This window comes from Ursus americanus, chromosome 10 (assembly GCF_024610735.1).
Source record: "Ursus americanus isolate L20-20 chromosome 10, mUrsAme1.1.p, whole genome shotgun sequence".
Lineage (NCBI taxonomy): Eukaryota > Metazoa > Chordata > Mammalia > Carnivora > Ursidae > Ursus > Ursus americanus.
Genome location: NC_142136.1, coordinates 33,856,942 through 33,865,331, shown reverse-complemented (window position 1 = coordinate 33,865,331; position 8,390 = coordinate 33,856,942). Strand labels below are relative to the sequence as shown.

Here is an 8,390-nt window from a genome sequence, read left to right as displayed (position 1 = left end):
TCACCCCCTCCTTCACCCCACACCCCAGGTTAGTATCAGGGCCAGACTTGTAGGCAGAAGGGCCCCATGCAATCTTTTCAGCCTCCCATAAAATAATTATTGAGTGATCACGCAAGGCAAGGATTAAGTTGTTGCAGGTTAAGAGAAACAAGAAAAGGTGGGCAGAGAATAATTGGGTTCTACTGATAGCTTACCTGAGGACACTAGTTTAAAATACTTCCTTTAGTGGAATATGGGATATTCCAGGAAGGAAAATCTCATGAGTTAAAATATTCATATTTAAAAAGAAAATTATGGCATAGTTGACTTTACATCGCCTAATTTAAGATTAGTGGATATCAGGAGTAAAAAGTCTTTTTGTTTTCATTTTTAAATCAAGAAATAAATAAAAGTAGATATTTAAGAAAAAATATTTAAGAACTACATAGAAGTAAAAAAAATGAGAATTTTTCTCAAGGACATGGCAATATATAGTGCATTTACTCATTTAAATAATAGAAATACCAGATGAATATAACTATATATATTTTTTTCAAACGAATGTAAGCATACTTAAGTTCAGATATTGTAGCTATTTGAGAAGAGCTTAAGAATTGCAAGAGGGAGAAATAGATTTAGGCTCAGAGAAGCAGAGAACAGATATGCAGAAATGGAGACAAGAGGAAATTAGAAACACCCCAAGGAAGAAAAGACCTCTTCCTCATTTCCTCTGATCCTGATTACCTGGTTCTCCACATCTCCTTGATCCAGTTCCCCTTAGCCGATTGCTACCTCCGCCTGGATCAAAGAGTTACAGCCCATGCTAGAGCACCCCCTCCTTAAGGCTGGGCAGCCAACCATCCCTATCAACTTCAACCTGCTACCACCTCTCCCTTCACCATCTCCCGGAGCCTCATTTCCCTTCTACCTGCTTCTGATGAGTCTCTGATAATGAAATTTGTCCTATCCTTTCATATTTTTAAGAAAACTCTTGACACACATTTTTGATTATGTTATATTTGACACAATTCTTTAAATTATTTCCAACCCAAATCACTTTCCTAGCATATAAAATAAATCTTAGATTTATTTATTTATTTATTATTTATTATTTGTTTGCACATTTAGCACCTGCATTTGATCTTGAGCTCCTCTATGAAAAGGGCGCATATTACCCATATCTGTGTTTTTAGCGTCTAGCATAAAACCCGACACAGAACAGTTGCCATAAATAATTTTTAAATTAACGATTGAAGGAGCAATTTTTACTCAGAGGTTACATTCACACAATTTTTTAGCTAACTCTTTATGATGGAAATGGTATATTTATTTATAAATCATATTAGCACCATTTTTTTAAAAGATTTATTTACTTATTTGAGAGAGAGGGAGAGAGAAACAGAGAGCGGGGGAAAGGGCAGAGGGAGAGACTATCCAAGTAGACTCTGCTGAGCACAGAGCCCGATGTGGGGCTGGATCCCACATGCCATGAGATCAGGACCTGAGCTGAATCTAAGACTCAGACACTTAATCAACTGAGCCACCCAGATGCTCCATATCAGCACAATTTTTTAAACAAATAATTTTATAAGGTAAATGTGAGTAAAGTTACCTGCAATTTAACAATTCATTTCTTGTATCTTGATACTTTCTTTGAAACTGCTTATTTTAAAATACTGAAAAAATATGTCCTTGTTAATAAAGAGAACAAAGCAAAATTTCAAAATAGTCATCTACAGAATTATACCAGAACATTGAAAATCCAAAAGAATGTCTGTGAGATGTTCTTTGAATAACTCAAAACAGTATAGATTAGTTATGACATTAGACTAAATTATTATAATTTCCCATTCTGTAGTCAAAGTGTCTGTATTTAAATCCTGGCTTTGCTCTCCATGAGACAAGTTAATTAACACTGGACTAATTATTTAATGTCTTTATACCTCAACTATCTCATCTGTAAAGTAGGGATAATGGTTAAGTTGTCTGGGTTATTACATGAGATAATCCATGGAAAGCACAGCCTGACATATCCATACATGTATCCTGATTTTTAAATTGCATATAGGGCCATATAGTACACTTTATCCTAAGCCATTTCAACTGATAATGCATTGCATAGAGCAGAACTCAATAAATATTTGTTAGATGAATAAATTGAATACATGATTCTTACACACATGAATCACCATTATTTTTTGATAGCATGAATGTATTTTTTCATTAGATGTACCATGATTGGTTCAATAACTTCTCTTTTGATGGACTTTTAAACTCTTATACTTTTGAGTTTTTTTTATCATTATCAATATTTTTAGTATTGTTAATTTTTTGACTATATTCTGGGGGCCCAGGGCTTTCATTTCCCTCACTTTCTATAATGGAAAGATAGAAACTTTACTACCCAGATTCTCTCGCTACAAGCATTCTGGATGCCAATTAGGTCCCCTTAAAGGGGTGTACTCATGGGAGTTTTGAAAGTGTGTAAGAGGCAGACCCTGCCTACTTTTCTATTTTAGATTTCTATCAGAAAACACAGAAAACCTCTAGGTATAATCGTACGTTAATGTCTGCTCTTGGTACATTTCATGTCTGCCCACCTCGGGCCCCAACCTTGACTTGGTGACCATCCTGACCGCATCCCAGTGGCTGCTGCTGCTGCTAGCTCAAAGCCATGTGACAGCAACCTCAGCAATTCCCTTGCAGTCCTGTATTAGAGGTCCTCTTTAGCCTCAGCAATGTTCCCTCTGGCCGTTAGTTCATCTCTGATAATCTGTGTCCCTGCTGGATGTACATGAAAATGTTGCATTACACGCTACGTGTGATCCGAATGCAGCTCTGGAGAGCTGAACACAGATCTTCCCTTTTGCTGACTGCGGTGTACCACGGAGCATGCTATGACGTCCAGCCTTGGAGGATGGTGCTGGACAGCCTGCAAGTGTTCCGTGTTAGGAATATCAAACAGGGGTGAGGAGGGGACCCAACACAGAAGCCTCTCTGCTATTGGAATTCCCCTCATGTTTTCTTCTGGATGTTTTAAAAACACCCTTCCCTGTAGAATGTTGCTCCTGGAGGAGATGGAGGAAAAGTTGACATTATCATCCATTTTATTTACTGTGCTTCTTTCTCCCTTTTCTTTCTCACAATCCTTTTTTTTTTTTTTTAAGATTTTCTTTATTTATTTGACAGAGAGAGAGAGAGAGGGAGAGAGAGAGAAAGAGAAAGAGTATGGGGTGCGGAGCAGAGGGAGAGAGAGAAGCAGACTCCCTCCAGAGCTGGGAGCCTGATGCAGGGCACAATCCCAGAAGGTCAGGATCATGACCTGAGTCGAAGGCAGACGTTTAAGTGACTGAGTCAGCCAGGCGCCCTCTCACAATCCTTTTCAAGGTGGTGATTTTCAGGCTTTTTTCATCCTATCAGTGTTGCTCAAATTTAGGTCAAAACACCTTAGTGAATTGTGGCATCAAGCCTACTTTTCTAAAAAATGAAATAGTATAGACTAGAAAATATCAGGACATATTAACCTTTACATATTATTTTGTGAAATTTTAATTTCCATTTTAAAACATATATTTAGCTATGGTTATATATTCATTTTATATCTCTTTTTGTATACTGAATCATGAGATAAAATGCATTTCTTCCTGAGGGTTTGGCTCAAAATATGTAAAAGTCACTGTCCCCTGTCTTAACCACATTCTCTGTAGGAGAATTCTCTGCATTTAGATACAGCAAGAAGAGGTGTCCTCTCTGCACTTTGGAAGAAAGTCTATGACATGATTCCTGTTGGTTTCATCCTAATATGTTCATGAGCATTAAAGAATTTAGAAAATTTGTTTCCTCTAAACAAAATTTGACTCTCAAAGTTCTTGTGTTGCTGTAAGATTCTACGCTGAATATCAGAAATGGAATACTAGCTATTTTAGCATTCCTGCTATACCTATTTAAACATGATCTCCTCCCAACCCCTGTTCCCACTCCCACTTCCATATACACTCGGATGCCTCTGGGAGGATTGCATGGAGGGCGGTACAAGGAAATCCAAACAGAAAAGCATATTACATTTCAAAAACACAATGCATCATTGCATAAGACCCTCCAAAATGATTCAATGGAAGGATGATTGTTTTTGGTAAGAGTTTCTGTTTTACAAACTGGCATATTGATCATCTGTGATTTATCTTGTCACGTAGAATAAATTCACCATAGTCTGGCCTGGGCTTTTTGTAATACTGGGTAGATATCGAGCCTGTGAAACAGATACTCGGGATACGCATTTACGTACGTGGAGAAATACTCGTTGTGTGATAGTAGCTAACTTTTACCAACTATCTGAAAGAAAAGAAGAAAGAGAGAAGAAATATCAGCTGAGATAGAAAACGTTTACCAATGATTTTTTCATTTCAATCTTCAAATGTATCATATCAAATAATGATAAAATCTGTTCTCTGGGAATTTAAAAACCTGTAGTATGAATATATGCTGTACTGAAATGATAAATGTTTAGCTTTCAAATATGCTGGGCAAGTAAATATAGTTTGCTTTTGTTTCCTATCTCAATCTAAATACTTTTACTGCCTTCTCTGAAACACTACTCTGCCATTTCCACATTATGTGACTCTGGACAAATTTTCAACCTCTCTACATCTGTTTCCTCCACTACAAAAACCCAATAACACTAACTCTCTCCAAATACTACTGGGTAGATTCAAATACATGAGACTGGATGGGTTTGACACATAGCAGGTATTCAGAATTATTAGTGGTGCTTCTTTTCCTTCTTTCTTTCTCCTTATCCACCCACAAACCTGCCTAATTTGCCAACCTCGCCTCAAACGATGACACTAACTATATGGAAAAACAGATATATTCAGAATTCCTTACAATTGAATTTCAAATAATTTGTGGAACACAATCCATTTTACTAAAAATTGCCTGTGTGTGAATTTAAAGATGCCTGAAATTCCACTGCATGTATTAGTCACAGGTAAATTGGTAGAAAAAACAATTGGGAAGGAGATGACGGCTGTGGTGAGTATTGGGCATGCAGAGGGAGAAGGATTTTCCCCTACAACTGAACCATAAACAGCTATTTTTAGGACCAGTTTCTCTCTCTAGCATTTAAAAAATTAATAGGTATTATTTTTAGAGTGGTTTTAGGTTTACAGGAAAATTGAACAGGAAGCGCAAAGAGCTCCCACCCCGTCCCCAGTTTCTTCTATGATTACCATCTTGTGTTGCTGTAGTACATTCGTTACAATTGAAGAATGAGTATTAAGACATTACCATTAACTGAAGTCTATAGTTTACTTTAGGGTTCACTCTGTGTTGTATAATTTTATGGGTTTTGATAAATGTTCAGTGTCATGTGTCTATCTTTATACTGTCATACAGTATAATCTCAGTGCCCTAAAAATTATCTAGCATTTTAATTGTTTGATCTTCCTCTCTCATTCTCCTTCTCTCTGTGTGTCTCACTCACTCTCATTCTCTCTCTCTCTCTCTCTCTCTCTCATTTGCAGATTCTATATGGGAGATGTATGGCAGAGTAAGATGGGAGAAAGAATTAGAAATCTAATTATTCAATAAGTATTTATGGAGCATCTACTAGATACGAGACCATTTGCCAAGTGTTGGGATAAAGCAGTGAATAAAACAAAGAGACATGTCTATTGAGTAAGAAAACTTAATAAAAAATCACAAATAATTACCAAACATGGTAAGTACCATGATGAGTGTTTTGAGAAACTATTACATTACATGGATTTGTAGCACAGATGGACAGACGGACATGTCAGGGGAAGATTCTCTGTGGAAGTGAGATCTTAGGGAAGACCAGACTTTGACGGGTACTTAGCCAGAAAAACTCAGTGAAGAGTGGTGAAAATAACATTCTTTAGGTGGACACATGTAGGGAGGCCCGGAAATGGGGAAAGAAACTCAGCTCATCGGTGGAAGAGTGAGAAGGCCTGTCTTTTCACTGAAAAGCAAGGAACAAGGGGAATGGTTGAAATGATTGAGACTAATGAGAAATTTGAGTGCAGATTCTACAGGTCTGAAGTATGTGATAAGCACAAGGGGTCACAGAGCACTTGAGGTAGGGAGTGACAAAAATCAGATACTCGTGTCTTCTGTGTGGTAAGGAAAATCAGCCCAAGTGGAAGTGGGAGACAGGCTAGATGAAGACACGGTGACTTGGACTGTGGAAGTGAAAATAGAAATGTAGGTGGTTGAGGTGTATCCTGGATGTGGGAAGTATTTGTAAGATTTGCCAGGTTTCTGTGATTATTAGTGGAAATTAGGAAATAACATGCATATCTTAATAACCCAACCTAAATAATCATGACCCATGAGATTGAATATAGTAAAAGGATGGTGGTAGATCCATATGTGTTAACGTGAAGAGATCTCCAGGGTGTTGTGTTAATTGGAAAAAAAAGAATATCTCAGAATAGTTATAGTATTGCCTTATTTAACAAAAATAGAAAACAAAATCAAACTGGGTATATATGTATACACAGGGAGGAAAGTATAAGTTAATTAAACAATGATTATTTCTGAGAGATGAGTGGGAGTATGATTTCACATTTGCTCTGTATTTCTCAGTCATATATAAATTGCTTTTACAAGAAACATGCATTTTTATGCTTCATATGTCATTTAAAAATTTAGGGTATGTTGTCTAAAAAAGGAATTACCTTGGAAGATGATATTCTTAATTTTAGGTTAAATAGGACATCTAAATCATAAATCTACTAATTCAGTGATGAGAGCCTAGGTCTTCTGAAAAGCTTTTAGTGCCTCCAGTATTTAGAAGTTGTATTATCTCAATGATGCTTGTTATATTGATCTAGTGTTCTGGATATTTGACTTTTTCTGCATCTCCATTTTCCTATCCTTCTATTTGGAAGATAGGTTTGAAAATGAAAACAAACATTTACCAAACTCCTCCGCTATCAAGGGTTCGGATGTGGATTAGGCTCTTCTAATCTCACTCATGTGAGATTTGAGAGAAAAACTAGATGGCATTTCTCCTTGGCAGTGAGGTGTGGGGGTGGCGGGTGGGGTAACTGTGACTGAAAGACATGAGTCTCAGCAATGGCTAGACGCTCTACTGACACATACCCAGCTTCATGGTTGGGGGGCAGCAGTGGTTTCTGATTGGATCACAGAAATAGTGGCATGACTTTTAAGCCAATAGTCTAGCAGCCTGACTTTTGCTCCTTCAGCCTCTCTTCCCCCTCAATGATTTTATGAGCATCCAGTTCCCTATATTAAATCCCTTTCTGCTTGATATACTTAGGCTAACTTCCTTTTCAGGCACTGAAGCCTGATTAATACACCCACTTTCTCCATATGGCCTTGTGTTCTCAGATTACTATCCCTGGGAGCAAGAGGAAAATTCAGTCACTTAGAAACCCCCCATACCTATTGTGTGGTATCACCTTCCCCAGATGTTTGCATCACCTAGGATGAGCAATTGTCAAATGGTAAAAATTCGATATTCAGGATTATACTTCATGCTATTGTCTCTCATCATTGAAGGCATCTATCTCTATTAAACCATCACCTTCAGTACAAGCACTTAATCTAGTTCTCTAATCTTAAGCACACACGCACACACACACACACACACACACACACACACATCCTTGCTCCAACATCTCTGTCATCTACTGTCACAGGCCTCTATTCTCCTATATTGAAAAATCTCTTGAAATATTTGCCTATACTTTACACTTTCTCATCTCCCTTGAACTCTTCAATCCATTCCTGTTAATGGCACTACTATGTCCCCATTTTCAACCCCCAAACCCAAAAGTTAGACTTACTCCTGTCTTCTCCTTATCTGTCACATCTGCCTTGTCATCACTATATCACAGCCCTGTTCATTTCTCTCCATCTCCATTGTCTCTCCCTCAGTCCAAGTTGGCCATCACCTTTCACCTGGACAACCACAATGACTCTTGCCAATTCTTCCTCATTTCATCCCTTGCTCTTTCTGCAACCCATTCCCAATAAAATAATCAAAACAATCTTTTGAAAACTTATATTAAGCCATTCACTGCCATAATTAAAACATTTCTATAGCTTCTTCTAACACTAGGGTCTGAACTCCCTGACCTTATTTACATAGACAACATAGTGCGATCCTGCCATCTTGACCCTCATGCGATTCTCTCACCTATTCACTGCATGTCATGCACACTGGCTTTCCTTCTGTTTCTTTACAACCAAGCTTCTCCTACTCATGCCATTCTCTGTGCTTGGAATGCTCTTCCTCATATTCTCCACTTGGCTCATTCCTTGTCATCTATCCAGTTTCTGGCCTAATGTCATCTTTCTCCTAGACCATTCTATCTAAATTAGAAGCCCAATAAACAAACCTGTTTATTCCCATTATAGCACTG

At 37.7% G+C, this 8,390-nt stretch overlaps 1 long non-coding RNA gene across 2 annotated transcripts in view; it reads right to left on the bottom strand.

Annotated features, from left to right (window-relative positions):
* Positions 1 to 465: 465 nt before the first annotated feature.
* The window catches only part of LOC123801106 (uncharacterized), a 32,800-nt gene continuing 24,875 nt past the window's right edge, over positions 466 to 8,390 (bottom strand). For both annotated transcript variants that reach the window (XR_006782108.2, XR_015725926.1), the window contains one exon: positions 466 to 4,311. This is a non-coding gene — a long non-coding RNA (uncharacterized LOC123801106). The remainder of the gene's footprint in view (positions 4,312 to 8,390) is intronic.